The sequence below is a fragment of the Schistocerca serialis genome, chromosome 9, assembly GCF_023864345.2.
Source record: "Schistocerca serialis cubense isolate TAMUIC-IGC-003099 chromosome 9, iqSchSeri2.2, whole genome shotgun sequence".
NCBI classification, from domain to species: domain Eukaryota; kingdom Metazoa; phylum Arthropoda; class Insecta; order Orthoptera; family Acrididae; genus Schistocerca; species Schistocerca serialis.
In genome coordinates, this window is record NC_064646.1 from 161,479,213 (window position 1) to 161,500,084 (window position 20,872).

Genomic DNA, 20,872 nt, shown 5'->3' on the forward strand with positions numbered 1-20,872 from the left:
AGCATTTGCCACTAAGGACGTCAATTTTAGTGTCCCTCCCCCCCCCCCCCCCCCTTTACAGGAAACCCATACCCATCAAACAGTTCATAGACAGCCTTTGTACTGCGAGAAACGTGCGCTTTATGGTTCAGCACTCGAATTCTACTCTAGTCTGTGCCTAAGTTTTTACATTCTGACATCTGACCTCGATAGCACCAGACACTACACAGTTTTAAGCCAGCAAAGTGGCTAAACTTACTGTCTCATTCATTCGTTTAAAGAATTTGCTCGCTATCACATTAATACTGGCACCTGTGTTGAGAATCACTAGACGTGGATTCCACCCACAACCAGTGGCGAAGCGTCCATTAAGGCACTAAGACTGGGTCTACCCAAAAAATTCCAAAAATAATTCGGTCAAACTGAATGTGATCCGATCTGATCACGTAACCTCATAAATGTTTTCAAATAATTTACGTTTGAATTTCGTTTATGCACCTGCTAGAGAAATGCATGACTCCTCTAGCAATATCCTGTGCTTGTTACAAGCTTGCGCAGTAAGCCCTTGTCCTTTCACGCGGCGAACTGGCGTTTCTACAGTGTGCATACGGTTTGTACAAGGTGGCGTTTGATTTATTTCTACTTTTTGCTAGCAGATGGATACAAGCCTAGTTGGAATGACAAGTCATTCAGCAGTTCCCTAAACAACAGACCTACCTCGCATCGTCTACCACACTAGCAGCAAGTTATTAATTTGAGTGGTCATTTAAAACACAGAGAACAAGAAGACATTCATAATTCATAGAAAATAAATGTGAATGCATCATTGGATGTTATTGCAAGATGATGGGAAATAGCCTCTGTATCTTCATTGGTGTCCGGATTCAAATTTAGTGGCCTTGCTAATTAAAAACGTTGGTAGTTCCGCAGCGTGTCTGTAGGTCTTCACATCAACATTACTAGACGTGGTTATGGTGAAACCTGAAACATGACTTTTGTAGTTAAAATGACATAAGTAGTAGTAGTGATTAACTGATTAGTGAAGCACAATTCGGTGCGCCCTGTCACGTGTGAGGTGACATCGTCAGTTTGTCTTGTCATGTGTTGTCGAAAGGAGAACTGTAAGTTGTCTAATATTTGAATCAAATTCTTGTAATGCGTAGTGTAGCTGACTACCCCAAACTGCCACATATGAATTTATTTCATCACAAGTCTCACTGAATTTTTAAACTGAAAACCTTGCATTCTTCTCTCGTCTGTCTTTGGAAGATGAACTCCTGGCGAAAGCACGAAATGTAAAGCCAAGTCTGTCGTTAAAAAATCTTATGGAAAATTTGTAAAACGTCTCCAAACACTGTTGTACATTTCAAAACCGTGGTTAAGTGGCAGCGTTGTAAGGAGCAAAGTTTTTTTGTTTTTACTGTGTACTCTTTGGAATGAGTGATGACGGTTTTGAATGGTGTCAGTGGCGCGTAGTCTAAATTTTCCTTTCGAAATCAAAAACATACACTACTGGCCATTAAAATTGCTACACAAAGAAGAAATGCAGATGATAAGCGGGTATTCATTGGGCAGATATATTATACTAGAACTGACATTTGATTACATTTTCACGCAATTTGGGTGCATAGATCCTGAGACATCAGTACCCAGACCAACCGCCTCTGGCCGTAATAACGGCCTTGATACGCCTGGGCATTGAGTCAAACAGAGCTTGGATGGCGTGTACAGGTACAGCTGCCCATGCAGCTTCAACACGATACCACAGTTCATCAAGAGTAGTGACTGGCGTAATGTGACGAGCCAGTTGCTCGGCCACCATTGACCAGACGTTTTCAGTTGGTGAGAGATCTGGAAAATGTGCTGGCCACGGCACCAGACCAATATTTTCTGTATCCAGAAAGGCCCGTACAGGACCTGTAACATGCCGTCGTGCATTATCCTGCTGGGATTAGGGTTTCGCTGGGATCGAATGAAGGGAAGAGCCATGGGTCGTAATACATCTGAAATGTAACGTCCACTGTTCAAAGTGCCGTCAATGCGAACAAGAGGTGACCGAGACGTGTAACCAATGGCACCCCATACCATCACGCCGGGTGATACCCCAGTATGGCGATGACGAATACACGCTTCCAATGTGCGTTCACCGCGATGTCGCCAAACACGGATGCGACCATCATGATGCTGTAAACAGAACCTGGATTCATCCGAAAAAATGACGTTTTGCCATTCGTGCACCCAGGTTCGTCGTTGAGTACACCATCGCATTCGCTCCTCTCTGTGATGCAGCAGTGTCAAGGGTAACCGCAGCCATGGTCTCCGAGCTGATAGTCCATGCTGCTGCAAACGTCGTCGAATTTTTTTTGTAGATGGTTGTTGTCTTGCAATCGTCTCCATCTGTTGACTCAGGAATCGAGACGTGGCTGCACGATCCGTTACAGCCATGCGGATAAGATGCCTGTCATCTCGACTGCTAGTGATACGAGGCCGTTGGGATACAGCACGGCGTTCCGTATTACCCTCCTGAACCCACCGATTCCATATTCTGTCACTGGATCTCAACCAAGGCGAGCAGCAATGTCGCGATACGATAAACCTCAATCGCGATAGGCTACAATCCGACCTTTATCAAAGTCGGAAACGTGATGGTACGCATTTCTCTTCCTTACACGAGGCATCACAACAACGTTTCACCAGGCAACGCTGGTCAACTGCTGTTTGTGTATGAGAAATCGGTTGGAAACTTTCCTCATGTCAGCACGTTGTAGGTGTCGCCACCGGCGCTAACCTTGTGTGAATGCTCTGAAAAGCTAATCATTTGCATATCACAGCATCTTCTTCCTGTCGGTTAAATTTCGCGTCTGTAGCACGTCATCTTCGTGGTATAGTAGTTTTAATGGCCAGTGAGGTATGAATGTTGAGTTCCGTTTCACATATCACAGCAGCTGTTGAAAGGTGGCTACACTGAGTCACAGCGCCAGAGATTGCGCCGAAGATTATTATTCCGCCGTCTCCACTGGTGCAGCAGTAGTTCAGAGGATGTCGATGGCAGTTGTTGTCCTGTTGGGCGAGAGAGTAGATGCTGTTCGATTGGTGTAATGTATAGATGGAAGAAGTTGCAATTGTTAGAGTGTATTTGAGGAGATGGGCTTTTCAATTATGATACTGGTGAAATGGAAAATTTTCGTCAATATATAATGAGGTAAAAAGGTACTACAGTTTTCTTTAATGACAATGCCTCTTGCTCACAGGTACAGTCAACAAGGTATCTGGCTCGTGTTCATTTATTAGACTTGTAATTCTGGTTTCTATGTGCAGTTATAGTATTTCTGGTTTTTCAATTAGTTCATTGTAAATGGTGTTTAAAATATTTGTCGTATTGAGAAAGAACCGAGCCAGATACAAGTACGTTGAGTCACACTACCACACACAGAACAGTTACACTTGTACTTCGTTGTTTCGTAGCTTTTATAGTTGCAGGGGACTTAATTAATCAATTGTGTTAATGGAAATTCCTTGTCATTCTTTATATTTATTTTATGCAGTCAGATTACGTGCTAATAATAGTCAGAGCCAACCGGTTACGAGACTTCGTAACCGGTCACACAGCTACTAAAATTATTGCATTTATCTACACTCCTGGAAATTGAAATAAGAACACCGTGAATTCATTGTCCCAGGAAGGGGAAACTTTATTGACACATTCCTGGGGTCAGATACATCACATGATCACACTGACAGAACCACAGGCACATAGACACAGGCAACAGAGCATGCACAATGTCGGCACTAGTACAGTGTATATCCACCTTTCGCAGCAATGCAGGCTGCTATTCTCCCATGGAGACGATCGTAGAGATGCTGGATGTAGTCCTGTGGAACAGCTTGCCATGCCATTTCCACCTGGCGCCTCAGTTGGACCAGCGTTCGTGCTGGACGTGCAGACCGCGTGAGACGACGCTTCATCCAGTCCCAAACATGCTCAATGGGGGACAGATCCGGAGATCTTGCTGGCCAGGGTAGTTGACTTACACCTTCTAGAGCACGTTGGGTGGCACGGGATACATGCGGACGTGCATTGTCCTGTTGGAACAGCAAGTTCCCTTGCCGGTCTAGGAATGGTAGAACGATGGGTTCGATGACGGTTTGGATGTACCGTGCACTATTCAGTGTCCCCTCGACGATCACCAGTGGTGTACGGCCAGTGTAGGAGATCGCTCCCCACACCATGATGCCGGGTGTTGGCCCTGTGTGCCTCGGTCGTATGCAGTCCTGATTGTGGCGCTCACCTGCACGGCGCCAAACACGCATACGACCATCATTGGCACCAAGGCAGAAGCGACTCTCATCGCTGAAGACGACACGTCTCCATTCGTCCCTCCATTCACGCCTGTCGCGACACCACTGGAGGCGGGCTGCTCGATGTTGGGGCGTGAGCTTAAGACGGCCTAATGGTGTGCGGGACCGTAGCCCAGCTTCATGGAGACGGTTGCGAATGGTCCTCGCCGATACCCCAGGAGCAACAGTGTCCCTAATTTGCTGGGAAGTGGCGGTGCGGTCCCCTACGGCACTGCGTAGGATCCTAGAGTCTTGGCGTGCATCCGTGCGTCGCTGCGGTCCGGTCCCAGGTCGACGGGCACGTGCACCTTCCGCCGACCACTGGCGACAGCATCGATGTACTGTGGAGACCTCACGCCCCACGTGTTGAGCAATTTGGCGGTACGTCCACCCGGCCTCCAGCATGCCCACTATACCCCCTCGCTCAAAGTCCGTCAACTGCACATACGGTTCACGTCCACGCTGTCGCGGCATGCTACCAGTGTTAAAGACTGCGATGGAGCTCCGTATGCCACGGCAAACTGGCTGACACTGACGGCGGCGGTGTACAAATGCTGCGCAGCTAGCGCCATTCGACGGCCAACACCGCGGTTCCTGGTGCGTCCGCTGTGCCGTGCGTGTGATCATTGCTTGTACAGCCCTCTCGCAGTGTCCGGAGCAAGTATGGTGGGTCTGACACACCGGTGTCAATGTGTTCTTTTTTCCATTTCCAGGAGTGTATTAATATTTTAAATTAAGCCCCCATGCACTGTTCAATACAATCAGTTAGGAACAGTAAGAATTGACCATTCTTTCAGAAGAAACAGTCCTGGAAGCTTTGAAACAGAACGAGAAGGCTGATCAAAACAAATGTATAATGAAGAGACGTATTTCGACTATCTGCTTTTTAGCACTGTAAGAGTTAGCTCTTCGAGGTAATAACTAATTTGGGTTTTCAGTAAATAAAGGAAATTATTAAGAACTTTTGGATTTCTCGGCAGAAGAAAAACCATACATAAGATATCATTTAGCATCCGATGGAGTATTTAAAGGCACTTTCTCTGGTACACAGAATACACATTATGAATTAATAACTTGAACTACGGATATAGTTAAAGAAAAATTTCAAGTAAAGTTAAAAATAGTCCGTTTGCATCAGAATAAACCGACGTAACAACCCCTGTCTCAACTAGTAGGCAAATGAGTGTAATTTTTCGTTTTGCAAATAACGAATGCGGAGAAATACGAGAAAGATTGGTTGGGTTTTATGTCGTATCCAAAGACCGGAGTGCACAAGGCATAGCCATTGTTTTACAGGTAGTGCTAATCACTTGGAATATTGATGAAAACAAATTAGTATCGCAAACATACGACGGCTGTAGTGCAATGGCAGGGATAAATAATGGTGTCCATTCTATTGTGAAACAAGCATATCATTATGCTGTCTTTATCCACTACTATAGACATCAGATGAAGCTAGTCCACTTCTGTACCTATAAAAAAATTTCTCAGATAAAAATTTTTGTGGAAAATATACCACAGACTTTCACACTTTTTTAGCTGTTCCAGTGAAAGTGGTGAAATTCTGAGGGAAATGGGATTTAAACTACCAACTCCTCGTGAAGAAGGAATTTTCATTCATGTGCTGTACAAACCATTAATTTCACTACACAGACCTGAGAGCAGCATTTAAAGATATAATAAACAATGGAGGGTGGGTTGATAATTTTTTACATCAAGCAACTGTGTTAAATAGTATTTGGAGGATCAATCTTTTATTTTTCTACTGCGGCTGTGCAATTCGATTTTCCAACATACGAGTATTTTGTTTGACATCTTCGAAGGCTTTTTGCTAGTTCAGTCCCAACTTGAGATATTATTTTAATCATACTTTTTGTATTAATTTTATTGAAAACTCATATAAAACATGTTACTTTAACTTGCCATTCACCTTGTGAATTTGAATCATTTAGGGAGAAATTAATGAAACCTCACTTTGCGTGCACTACCTTAGCACAAACTTTGAAAGACTAAAACGCTCTGACGCTGTTGTGCGATATTTTAGATTGACAGTCCCAAGATACGGTACTGCACAAGATGCTGTACAAAATCTCCCATCCACAGATTTGGAGTAGTTCCACATTCAGTCATTGGTAAATGTTACAAGAAATAATTTGCAAATAAAATCAATTAGCAAAGATCAGATAAACAACAACAATTATGTTACAGAATTGGTATTATAACACGTGATATACGCAAATTAGGAAATATTAATTTACTGAATATGTACAGGTATCATTTCCAATCAGAGTTCGAGGTTTACTTAAACATGTACAGATACATGTACTGTTAAGATTACTGATTGTAGTAAAAGTAAAAATCTCTTCACTGTACTGTATAAATTGCGATATAAAATGAAGTGTACATACTTCATTGAGAGCCTGTCTAGCTCCATCAACTTCATCTCTGTCTGTATATTGACTTCCCCTGGATTTCATGCCTATTGGTAACAATTTTTGATGACCAAACCACTCTGACATTTTCAGAGAAGAACCACACATATTTTATTGGCATAGCTTCTTGTGTTTTGCTCTGAGTTTCCATTTTAAATTATGAACTTTTTTCCGTGTTGTGTCGTGACATTTCATACTTTTTGGCCAAATGCTTCATAGTAGGCCTCAATTTGCTTCTGTTGCTGTGGGCTTCAGATCTCACATCCCAGAGACATGGAAAGCCTTGAAAATCTTGAGCTATTTTCTATGCTGTCTCAATGGCAGGCAAGAAGAAACTGACTCAGAAAAAGTACAGATGCAACAAATAGTATAACATTCTCAAATGCTCTTCATTTTTATGGGAAACATGACATTCATGACTTTTGTATTGTAACGGTTGCAAAACATAATAAAAAAGGCATGGAACTGCAACTTCACCACCACATGTCTACCAGGCTTAACAGTGAAAGTTACATGAAAAAACTGATAGCATGTGTTTTACAGCAAGAGTTTTCTGTTAAAAATGCATAGGTACAATATTATTTTTCTCATTATTCTTAGACGAATTATGCGTTAGTCTATAATCAGTTTTATGTGTTGTGCAATACTTGAATTTTTATTAGGTGCTAATTCCTTTCATACATTAAAAATGAAACACTTTTTCATTAAATCATTGTATCGAAGGGCTTATCCTCACTGAATCATTGAATGTAGCTAAATATTATCTATAATACTCATAACACACACACACACACACACACACACACACACACACACACATACACACACACACACACACACACACACACACACACACACACACACACACCACTTATTACAGTGTAATTTAAATTTAATATTAAGATCTATCTAAATATTTGTATGTAGTCTGTGTGTGCATGTATTTTGTAATCAATTTTAGTTATAATCATGACTGATTTTTAGTCAATTTCTGTTTTTATGAAATAAACTATATTTTGTTTACAACATGTATGATTTGATGGCTAAGAAAATAATTGGCTGCTTTCAGTATTAGTTGACTCACATTGTAGTCTTCTATTTTCTTTACACTAAGACTTATTTCATGTTTTCTTGTAATTTTGCATCATTATCTAAATCAATCTTAAACACAATCAGTACAGAGAAATGAAATGTAAAGCATAATTTTGTTTGATACCTAATATAAAGGTTTTGCCATGATATAGACCAGAATGAAACAAACTCCTATCATATCACAAAAAACGGCAAATGTATCCTGGGCAGAGGTAGGAATGTAAAAGAAAGAAACTATTTTTTCGATTTATGTGAAAGCTTCAAAGACATTTAAATCAAAACATCTTGACATATATGTGCTATTATTATTAGCACCCATGTCATGTATTACACTGCATTGTGTCAAGTAAAGTAATGTGATACACGACACATGACACATGCCATCATGTCATCCAACATGGCATTTGCAGTGTTGTATAATATAAACGTGTCACTGAAACTTAGGATGTCTGCATTCGCTCTCTGGGATACTTCTTATTATACACCTTTTGTCAGAAAAGTTTCAGGACAGGGTTTTTTTATTTCTTTGTTTGCAACAGTAAAAAAGAGCAAATGTTGTTTTTATGTTAGCTGGTACATCTTTGAAGTGACCTTGGCCGTGCCTCCGCGTAAACTAACTAGTTGGCAGGGCTGTGCTTAGTTACCGTGACGCCATGGATACTGATTGTGATCAAAGAGTGAAAATTATTTTTTGCGTTAAATTCGAGAAAACCCCCAGTGAAACGTGGACAATGATTAAGCAAGCATACGCAGGCGAGACACTTTCAAGAAGTTTTGTTTTCGAGTAGCACTAAAGGTTTCGTGAAAACAGAGACTCAGCGCAAGACGATCCCAGAGCTGATGGCCCGTCTACAGCACATACCGAACGTGTAAGGCAGTTATTGCAAGAAGACTGTCATGTAACTATGTGTGCGATACCAGAAGAACTAAATTTAGATCGTAACGTGTGTCAGTAGATTTTACGCGAACATGTATGGAAACGGAAACTTTATTGAAAACTCGTCCCTCACAGACTTAACAGACGAACAGAAAGAGGAAAGACGAAGAATTACTGCTGAACTATTAGATGGAGATAGACGTGACCCCACATTTCTGGTTGGTTGGTTGTTCCGGGGAAGGAGACCAGACAGCGAGGTCATCGGTCTCATCGGATTAGGGAAGGAGAGGGAAGAAAGTCGGCCGTGTCCTTTGAAAGGAACCATCCCGGCATTTGCCTGGAGCGATTTAGGGAAATCACGGAAAACCTAAATCAGGATGGCCGGACGCGGGATTGAACCGTCGTCCTCCCGAATGCGAGTCCAGTGTCTAACCACTGCGCCACCTCGCTCGGTCCACATTTCTGTCAAAGATTATTGCTGGGCATGAAAGTTGGTGCTACCAGTATGACCCTCAGACAAAGTGTCAAAATGGTAATGGAGGAGTCCTGAATCAGGAGTCTCGAAGAAAGTCAAACGACAATTTTGAGAATGAAGACAATGTTAATTGCATTCTTTGATAGTAAGGGGTTAGTTCACCATGAGTATGTTCCTCCAGGTCAAACAGTGAACCAGACTCGTTACATCGAAATCTTGCGACGTTTCTGGCAAGCAGTTTGACGTCGGCGCTCTGATCTGTGGCATTCTCAGGACTGGTTCTTATTGCATGACAATGCAAGGCCCCATACTGTGTAACTGTCACCAAGTATCGGGCCATACTTTCTGTTATTGCCATTCCACACGTTCCATATTCGCGCAACCTTTCGCCTTGCGATTTTTCTTGTTTCCACGAGTGAAAAACTTTAATCACTCGGTGCCTAAATACCAATGTATATTACTAAGGAAGATGAGCGTAAGAGACTAGGCATAGGCTACTTAATTTTTCTATCAAGATTATATTTTAATTTCACTTGTCACTTCCACATTTACTTACCCTTCTCCATCTGACAGTTGTAGATGCAACGGGTAAGTTTTAAGTCTGCAAGCTTATGAAATGATAACTTAAAAATTACTTGTATAAATGTGTTTAAATACATACAATCAGACGAAATACTTCAGCTAAAAACATTTTTAAGGGGTACTTTGCTATTTTATGATTTCTGAGGGCGTCTTCAAAGGGTTGGAGCCAGACTGCTCAATGACCATTTGTGCTCTTTTGTTAATCATTCCCTAAATAGAGATAGAACCTATCTGCTTGCTGCTTGTACATCAATAGACATCGGCATCTTTGAATGGAATGAGAATAGTAAAAAAAAGAGAAAGAATGAAAGAAAGAAAGAAACATTTACTGAAGAAGTCAAGCAAAAGCGCAATAAATTACCTGAAAATAAAAAAAAAAAATTGGTGAGTAGTGTAAATGACGAAAACTTGTGTCGCAATAATCACAGGTAAGGATATCATTGGTGATTCGCTTGTATCTGTATGTCATGACCCTTAAAATGGACACACTACATCTTACAGATTCATTCTTTTTAAATTTCCACCTCAGTCCATGTTCTTGGTAAAAAGAAAACAGCAAGAAGTGCAGTAAAATCTTAAAGTAATAATAGATATTTGATATGGTTAAATGTGAGAAACCAACGAAAATGGAATCAGCAAACAATAGTGAGGAAGAATTTCCTTTTGGGGATAGCAATATGGCTAATCTGACAATGGAAGATAGGGGTCTCAGTCCCATAGAAACCAAACCGAAACCCCAGTTACACCCCACAGCTGGTACTGCCCCAATGGCTGAAGTATCGATTCCATTGTTAGGGTGAAGCTGGACTCTGGGCAACAAGGGCTGCAGAACACTGCACTACTTACGAACAATTTGCAAAAGCGTCATTCGCAAAATATTAGTCGCCTAGCGGGCAAGAACTAGTCTGTAAGGAAGTCTTCTATACTGAGCAATATGATAGCAAGCAAGGTAGCCTACGAGAGCATTTAGAACGGTACATAAGCAATATGCGATATTGGTATGAACTGATATCGTATAGGGCGACCTACCAATACTGAAAGCACAATTATTGCTCAACATTCATGCGAAGTTAGTGTATGTCCCAGGACCCAAGATAGAACACTTTCTGTCAATATGATACTCTATGAACCCAATACAGGAAACTTTTAAGAGAAGTAGTGGCAACGGTAGAGTTCATCCTGCGCAATCCAGTGATTATGTGAACAACCACGGCCTGAACAGTGACTGTCGTGGCAACGGTGCAGCGCCGCAGAGTGGATATGCGAATCAAAACAGTCCACAAAATGTTCAGAATTCGTCACATTTCAATGACCGTCAGAGAAGTAACAACAGGTTTAGCTCAGGATATAATATGAATGGTCATAAGCGAAATCAATGGCAAATTAATTTGGGAATCAAAGGCACCTGAAGTTTATGAACTGTCTGTCAATATACGAGCGAAGATCATAAACGCGCAATAATTTTATTACCAAAAAGTATAAAAGGTAACAAAACAAAAAAAATCACCTACTTTTGTACATAGTCACCAACGTTGTCAACACATGTCTCCCACTGTGGTGCCAGTTTCAATATGCCCTGTTCGTAGAGATCCGTTTGGTTGGAGTGTAGCCATATGGGGACTGCTGACTTCACTTTCACATCTGTCGCAAAGCAGTATCTGGCCAGGTATTTCCTCATGGGACCAAAAGGATGATAGTCCAGCTGTGCAAGTCCGGACTGTATGATGGATGCTGGAGAACCTCCCACCCAAATCTGGCGATTTTCTCACAAACAGGAGCAGCAATATGGGGCGAGCATAGTCATGAAAAAGTTTGACCCATCAACATTAATTCTATGATGTTTTTTAACGAAGGGCACGACGCGGCTTAGCCAAGTTTTACTGTAGGCTGCAGCATTCACAGTGGACCCGTGTTCGGCAAAGTCCACCAATAATACACTATGCATATCCCGGAAAACTGTCACAAGTACTTTCCCAGCGTACTGAGTCACTTGGAAGCTTTTCGTACTGGAGAACCAGCATGTTTCTACTCCATAGAGGCCTGCTTGGTTTTAGGCGTATAGTGGTACGCCCACGACTCATCACCAGTCATTATTCCTTACAGAAAGTCGCGTCCTTCTGCGGCGTAATGCATTAAGTGATTCAAGATTGTGATCCTTCGTTGGTCCTTGTGGTTGTCTGTCAGGTTCTTAGTCACCTGGCGAACATTAATTTCACAAAACTTCAACGTGTCATGAACAATATTGTACAATGCAGCATAGGACATGCTGAAATGCTGGTGTAAGGTTCGCAGTCGCACACACCGGTCGTTCAAAATTGCTGCCTCAATGGTTCTGGCAATCTGCGGGGTTGCAGCTGTTAGCGGCCGCCTGGATCGTGAAATTTCAACATTCCAGCTGCGATACGAGGGGAGAAAAATATGACTGTGTATTATTTTCCGATCCTTCCTCGTAAATACCTCAAATCCAGGCAACAAACGAATCCCGCGCCACAGACCGCCTCCAAATTGGCAGCAATAAACAACAGAATTGCGGTACATATTGTGGAGGTGGCAGTACATAAAACTAAGCACGACCACAAGAAGCTCCAAAATGTCAGCCACGGCGTTGGGTGGCGGCACCAACCTAATCCAATGAGTTCACATGTTGCGCTATGATGATGGGATTGACACGAGGCATGACCTTTGCTTTAACTTTTAACTGTATAAAGGAAAGGGTGAAGAAATTGTTCGAGCAGCTGTTAGTGTGATAGTTGGTGGAATTCCTACAACCGTAATAATTTTAAGATGATAACTGAGACAGCGAAAGTTCTCACCCTATCGGTATATGGCTCTGAGCACTATGGGACTTAACTTCTGAGGTCATCAGTCCCCTACAACTCAGAACTACTTAAACCTAACTAACCTAAGGACATTACACACATCCATGCCCGAGGCAGGATTCGAACCTGCGACCGTAGCGGTCGCGCGGTTCCAGACCGTAGCGCCTAGAACATCTCTGCTACACCGTCTGGCGCTACCGGTGTAGAAATGAATTTCTGGCGCTATTGTATCTGAATGTCTGAATGATAAAACAGAGAGCCATACTAGCTGATTTATTGTTAAAATGTGTACAAACTTTTTTTCCAGCAGACCGGGAATAATAAAAGGTTATCGATATCATATGGAAGTAGCGCTCCACAAGACAACCGCCACGCACCATATGCTATTGTGTGGGCAAAGAGGGAGGTAATTAAACAAGCTATTTTTAAAAACTGTTGCAACAGGGAAGTTAACCCCTATCGTATTCAGAATCTAATAAAATAAAAGCCTTATAGTATCATACATTCAGGGACAATAAGATATTGTATCTAATTTTTTATTTTACCTTTCACTAACGTTTCACTTTCTCCTGTGTTTAAATATTTCCGGGGTCTGTTCAAAAAATTCCGGAACATTCGTAATTTCGCGCCAGTGGTGTGTTGCAGCGAGATGCGGTTGGCACCCCTGTACACGCCTTTGTTTAATGTGTGACTGCCTGAAATTTCATTGATGTATGCCTGTTAATTATTGTGTAGTGCAGTACTGAGTTGTGGCGCACAGTTTGCGAATTTTGAGATGGTAGAGATAGAGGAGTAACGCGTCTGCATTAAATTTTGCGTGAAACTCAAGAAAACCTTTACAGACACACATCAAATGATGCAGGAAGCCTACCGTGATCAGTACTTAAGTCGTACTCGGTGTTACGAATGCTTCACGCGGTTTAAAAATGAGTGGACGAAAGTTAAAGGTGACCCTAATTCAGGACATCCTTCGTGTCCACCGACGGTGCTCATGTCAGCATTGTCAGCGAAATTATGCGTGCCAATCGAAGGCTGATTTTCCGCGAGATTGTAGAATAATGTAACATTCCAGTTGGATCATGTCATGAAATCCTGACTCAGCATATCGGAATGCATCGTGTTGCCGCCAAGTTCGACCCACGGCTCATGAGTCAAAACTGGGAAGACCTGCTCTCACAATCTGTGAACAGCTTTTGGGTCGCGCAAATGAGAACGAAATGTTCCTTAAGAGAATCATAGCTCTTGGTGATATGTGGTCTACGTTTATGATGTTGAGACCAAGATTCAATCTTCACAATAGGTCGTGAAAGGTTATCCAAGACCAAAAAAAGCTCTTGAGGTCAGCTCAAATGCCAAAGCCGTACTGACAGTTCTATTTGACTTTTAGGGGTTAGTTTATCATGAATTCGTGCCAGAAAGGCAAACTGTTAATCGATGGTACTATCGGACGAGAACAGAAACACAATACGCACATTCCTATGTGCTGTGTATGTACAAGAGTGTCCATAATTAAAGGTCTAGTTTCAAAACGCTGTAGGTTAACCACATGTCAGAATGGGGTTAACTTTGAACAAAATATTATTGACGCAGGGACAAACATCATGAAGAAAAAATCCGTAGTTTGACCGATAAGTGGCGATGTAAGTGTCTTAATGTAAATGGGATCATCTACGAGTGATGGATGAATCGTAATACGACGGCTGCGGTTTGTGCTGCACATTATACCATCCGCACTCTTCAATGCCTATGACTCCACAATTTAGGCAGTCGGTAGTTGTGGCACTGTAGATCTGCGTGCGCAGACATGGTGCTTCCGTACCCGCTCGCTCCCCCCGCCCTCTATACCAGCAACTTTCATTATTGTTTGAGTTAAATAAACATAACTGACTCGTTAAAGGAAGGAGAAAGTGGTCGTAAGTAAACCGATAAGTATGGTATAGGTACTTGTATAACAAGCGACGCTAAGGAGAATATCGGTTTAATTTTGAAGTACTCCTGCAGACTTGATAGTGAATACGGGAGTAGACACCGAAAAATGATGAAGGAGCCGAGAAATGAAGTTTCGGAAGAAGCTTTGTATTGTCGGTTTTTGCAGAAAAAATCAACTGCGCAACCGAATCTGGTCTTTTGTTCTGTGAAAATCCATTACAGTAAAATAAAAAAATAGGTGATGATGAATCGTTTGTGGCAAGTAACGGATGGTTGTACATATTTAAATCTCATCGTGGAACTCGCGATTTGGAAATAGAAAATGAAATAATGTCACCTGACGTAGATACGGCATATTCTTTTAAAGGTGGATTTAGAATCTGACGAAAATGACTATGACTTCGACTTTGCATACAATGGTGACGAAATTGGATTAAACTGGAAATCGTTACCGCTAAAATCTTAGCTTCTCAGCAGGAGAGTTCAGTCCTGGATACAGAACTTGTGAAGAACGAGTAACAATATTAATTTGCACAAACGCTACGGAACTCATAAAACGCCCCTTCTCCTCACCGAAAAATTAAAAAAAACAGGTGCTTCAATAATATAAGGGTTTCCTTAATTTATAAAACATGCATGGATGAATACTAAAATACTCATTGACTAATTGATTCATTTATCTCTGCAGTAAACAAATTTCAAACGAAATTATAAGTGATGAAAAATCCTACATTTACTGCGTAATGCGCCAAACCATTCTTCAGGCGAACTGTTAGAGGGAGAAAATGGAATGTTTGCAGCAAAATTTTTGCTTCCTAATGTGACAACCTTACCGCAGCCAGTGGATCAACGTTTACTGAAACACTAAAACGACTTTATAGAAAACCACTTTTACGTAGATCATCTGTTGATGCAGATAACATAGAAGTTGTTTTGTCATTTTCCAAGCAAAGAAATTTAAAGCAGTGTTGTTACTTGTTTATAGATGCGTGGGATTTGATTGAAAGATAGGCTTTGAATAAAGCTTGGAAAGGAGTACGAAAATGGGAGCACGACAATTCAATACCCTATACCAATGTTTCTATTTTGGAAGTAACATCGTAAATGAGCCGACGAGAAACAAGCAGCTATGACACGAATGTGATACCGATGATACGAAGAGTGGCTCTCTTGTGACAGTGGTGATCAATATTACGAACCATGTCGGATAACGAAACTGTTGGAAAAATATTGCAGGATAATGAAGAGCAGGAAATGCGAGGTAAAACAGAAGAAAACGTAGATGCAGAAAACGATGCAGGACCGTCTTATGCAGAAGCATTTCATGCCCGGAAACAGGTTTCAAATTATACGAAAAACTATGAGTTTACTACAATTAAAGGGAATTCGTGATACAGCAACGAAGAGAAAAAGGGTTAACATTTAATGACAATTACCAAATATTTTAAACAAAACTAACTATATTTCCTGTCTTAGGTGACTTTTTTCATGACTTTGGTTGCTTATTTTCGTACTTCTAGGAAAATTGTACATATACACGAAAATGTCTATAATCTCTCAAACATTGATTTTCGTTGATTTGAATAAGTTTAATTTGTGTTTTTTGTTTTGAATAAATACCGAACATTATTAATTAACCCTAGTAAGAGAACCACAGGACATACATATAGTTATCAGTCTTCTGACTGGTTTGATGTGGCCCGCCACAAATTCCTCTCCTGTGCCAACCTCTTCATCTCAGAGTAGCATTTGCAACCCATGCTCTCAATTGTTTGGTGGATATATTCCAGTCTCTGTCTTCCTCTACAGTTTTTACCCTTTACAGCTCCCTCTAGTATAGTGGAAGTTATTCCTTCATGTTTTAACGTATGTCGTATCATCTTGTCCCTTCTTCTTGTTAGTGTTTTCCACATATTCATTTTCTCTCCGATTCGGCGCGAAACCTGTTCGTATTCGTTCCTTATCTTATCAGTCCATCTAAGTTTCAACATTCGTCTGTAGCATTACATCTCAGGTGCTTCAATTCTCTTGTGTTCCGGTTATCCCACAGTCCATGTTTCACTACAATACAAGTCTGTGCTCCAATGTACATTCTCAGAAATTTCTTTCTCGGATTAAGGCCTATGTTTGATACTAGTAGACTTCTCTTGGCCAGAAACGCCGTTTTGCCAGAACTTGCCTGCATTTGATGTCCTCCTTGCTCCGTCCGTTATTGGCTATTTTGCTGCCTAGGTAGTAGAGTTCCTTAACTTCATCTACTTGGTGACCATCAATCCTGATGCTATGTTTCTCGTAGTTCTCATTTCTGCTGCTTCTCATTACTTTCGCCTTTCTTCGGTTTCCTTTCAGTACATATTCCATACCCATTAGACGGTTCATTTCATTCAACCCATTCTGTAGTTCCTCTTCACATTCACTGAAGATAGATAGCAATGTAATCGGCGAATCGTATCACTGATATAATTTAACCTTGAATCTTAATTCCACTCCTGAACCTTTCTTTTAGTTCCACCATCGCTTCCTCCATGTATAGACTGAACAGTAGGGGCGAAAGAAAACATCTCCATCTTACAACATTTTTAAATCAAGCACTTCGTTCTTGATCTTCTACTCTTATTATTCCCTCTTGGCTCATGTATATGTTATATACTACCAGTCTCTCCCTATAGCTCACCCATATTTTCCTAAGAATTTAGACACTGTCGAGTACTTTTTCCAGGTCGACAAATTTTTCTATAGTCTTGCATCCATTATCAGCAACAAAGCCAAATTTGCCTCTCTGTTGCCATCTTTCAAATGGTTCAAATGGCTCTGAGGACTATGGGATTAACTTCTGAGGTCATCAGGCCCCTAGAACGTAGAACTACTTAAACCTAACTAACCTAAGGACATCACACGCATCCATGCCCGAGACAGGATTCGAACCAGCGACCATTGTGGTCGCGCGTTTCCAGACTACAGCGTCTAGAAAGGCTCGGCCACTCTGGCCGGCTAACTTCATCTTTCCTAGACCCAAACTGATAGTCATCTAAAACATCTCTAGTTTTCTTTTCCATTCTTCTGTAAACTATTCTTGTCAGCGAATCGGAGGCATGAGCTGTTAGGCTGATTAGCTGATTGTGCGATAGTTCTCGCACTTGGCACCTCTTGCAAAAGAAATATGGTTCAAATGGCTCTGAGCACTATGCGACTTAACTTCTGAGGGCATTAGTCGCCTAGAACTTAGAACTAATTAAACCTAACTAATCTAAGGACATCACACACATCCATTCCCGAGGCAGGATTCGAACCTGCGACCGGAGCGGTCGCTCGGCTCCAGACTGTAGCGCCTAGAACCACTCGGCCACTCCGACCGGCACCTCTTGCATTCTTCAGAACTGTGTGGATGATATTTTTTGAAAGTCAGATGGTATATCGCCAGACTGATACATTCTACCCACCAACGTGGCTAATCGTTTTGTTGCCACTTCCCCCAATCATTTTAGAAATTCCGACGGAATGTTATCTGCCCCTTCTGTCTTATTTGATCCTAAGTTTTCAAAGTTCTTTTAAATTCTGATTTTAATACTGGTCCCCTGTATCTTCTAAACTGACTCCTGTTTCTTTTTCTGTCACATCAGATAACTGTTCCCCGTCATAGAGGCCACCAATGTACTCTCTCCACCCACCCGCTCTCTCTCCTCTACATTTAACAGCGGAATCCCCATTGCATTGTTAACGTTACCACTATTGCCTTTAATTTTACAGAAGGTTTTTGGCTTTTCTACATGCTGAGTCTGTCCTTCTGAAAACATTTCTTTTTCGATTTCTTCATATTTTTCATGCAGCTATTTAGTCTTAGCTTCCCTGTAGTTCTTATTTATTTTATTCCTTATCAACTTGTGTTACTGTACTCCGGAATTTCCCTAAACTTCTTCGCATTTCTTTGTTCTTCCAATTTTTTCTTGCCAACTTCTGAGATTTCTCTTTTTTAGAGATGCCCACTCCTCTTTAACTGTACTGCCTACTGTGCTATTCCTTATTGCATTATCTACAGCCTTAGCGAACTTCAAGTGTATCTCTTCAGTTCTTAATACTTAACGTATTCCACTTCTTTGGGTATTGATTCTTCCTGACTAACCCCTTAAACTTCAGCCCACTCTTCATCACCACCACATTGTGATCTGAGTCTATATTTGATCGTGGATACGCCATAAATCCAGTATCTGATTTCGCGTAGAGATGTCGCTGGTCTCAATATTTGGCTACGTTTTTCGTCATAGGTTGCTACCTCGCACCTGTCGTAAACTCAATTTTTAAGGTGAAATAAAATAAAAAAAAGAAACAATGCAGGCAGATATTGCGGTAAAATTAAAAATAAATATATTGAGTCACTCACGTTGATTTATAACTTGAACAAGTAGTTTATTTCTACTTTTCCATTAAAGTCTTCAATATATTGACTAAACACTTAAAAATTACGTAAAGTAAGGGTAGCCGTTAATAACTGATGCTACAACACTTCACTATAAAATTCATATGTCGCGATCACAGCAGTCGACATCTGTTCACAGGTCACAAAATACACTGTTGTCTGCTGTCCTAAATCACTATATTGCTACATACATACTTGTCCCCAAACGTGGCTACCAACCCACTACTACTCCCAGATGGGCGGTATGTCCGGCTCTTAGCTTCCCTCAAAGCCAACTCTTCTTGTCATCAAAGATGGCAGCGCTATGCACCCTCGAAACGACTGCCTAACTCAAAACAATGTATGACAAAAAGAATTACGAATATTGTAAAACTAAACACAAAAACACATACGATACATTGAAAAATATGGAAATTTTACATCTAAAGTCCAATTTTTTACATCTGCCATCGTTTCTTTTACAAATAATGTTCTTGTGGCGTTGTAGGGAAGCAGCCTACTCACGCCGTAATAAATTCACATCAGTCTTTCCATTGTGTGCTAGCCTAGCTCTGACGTCATAAATGTTGCGCAATACTTTAAAAATCAAGTAAATAACCTGAACATTTCTAGCATGTCAGGAGTAATACTGTATCAATATGTGTTGAATGTCAGTTCAATAACTTTAACCATTTTTGAAATTTGGGCATTTTCCTGTAAAAATCATTGGCGCAACAGAAAAGAGCTAGAGCCTTAAAAATTTATATTTAGATTCCCCTTTCATAATAATTTAGTAGAAACAGTCTTCTGGATCTTACAAATTAAGATTTTAGTCGAAATTCAATATTTTCTGGTATTTGTCTTAAAACTTAAGGAAGCAAGATAAAGTAAGCAGGCTAATAAATAAGGTTAGGATGTTTAAATTTAAGTAGAATGGAGATCCGCTATAATCATAAAGATGTGAGAAATTTCAACTCAATAACTATAAAACTATAGCGATAGCGTATCCCCAAAGGGCAGGTTCAGAGCTCGTCTACTGCATGTAGTGTAATTAAATTAATTCTCTCGCCCAAAATAATTGACTTAGCCACGTCAGATTTTTATTATGATTACGTACCTGTGTGCTGATTGCACATTTAAATTGAGAGCATCATCGGCCATCAGCAAAAGAAGCAATGATTTATTCAATAACTTAATGTGGTGCATTACTAGCCCAGCGGCTAGCCGGGAGAGCCAATTTGATCAGGCGTTCCCTTAGCCGTCCGCACCGCGGCTTTATATATAAGAACGCTGCGCAAGGAAGTAAGGCCCCATTTCTCTCCAGACGCTGGATAGCACACCATCTGTGTCGGGAGTCGCGTCGCGTCGGTATCATTGCCGTATTAAGTTACTCGGGAAACGCATAACCGTGAAATCATTTTCGAGTGAAGTGTTAATTCTGGTATGACTTTAATAACCTATCTTCAGTTTGCGTATGTCGTATTTTCACGTGCCGCCGCGGGACAGACATTCTACCATTATTTAGCATGGCGTTTGATGAACATTATCATCAAATTATGGCGAGCATTCACTTAAACATTTAATTTGGACAGTTATAGTTGCATCAGCGCATTAGACTCTGAACTGCTCTGTCAGTCAGATTGTGTGGATTCTTTTTTTTTCATCTGTGACTTTCAGAATATAGAGAACGTTTTTTTTTTTTTTTTTACACGATCGTTTTTGATTATGAATCCCAGACAATCTCCTAATTCCACAGAGCTATAAGCTGTAGCTATAAGTGCATTTCTCAGATGAAGTGGGCACTAGGAATTCTAATTACAGGATTCACGTTTTGCTAATCACTTTCTGGTTGCAAAATTGTAGTTAGAGAGCCAGTGTTGAGAACGGCAAAACAACAGCATAAATAACAGGAACATTTATATAACAATTAATTCCACCCGCTGCCCCACATATGGT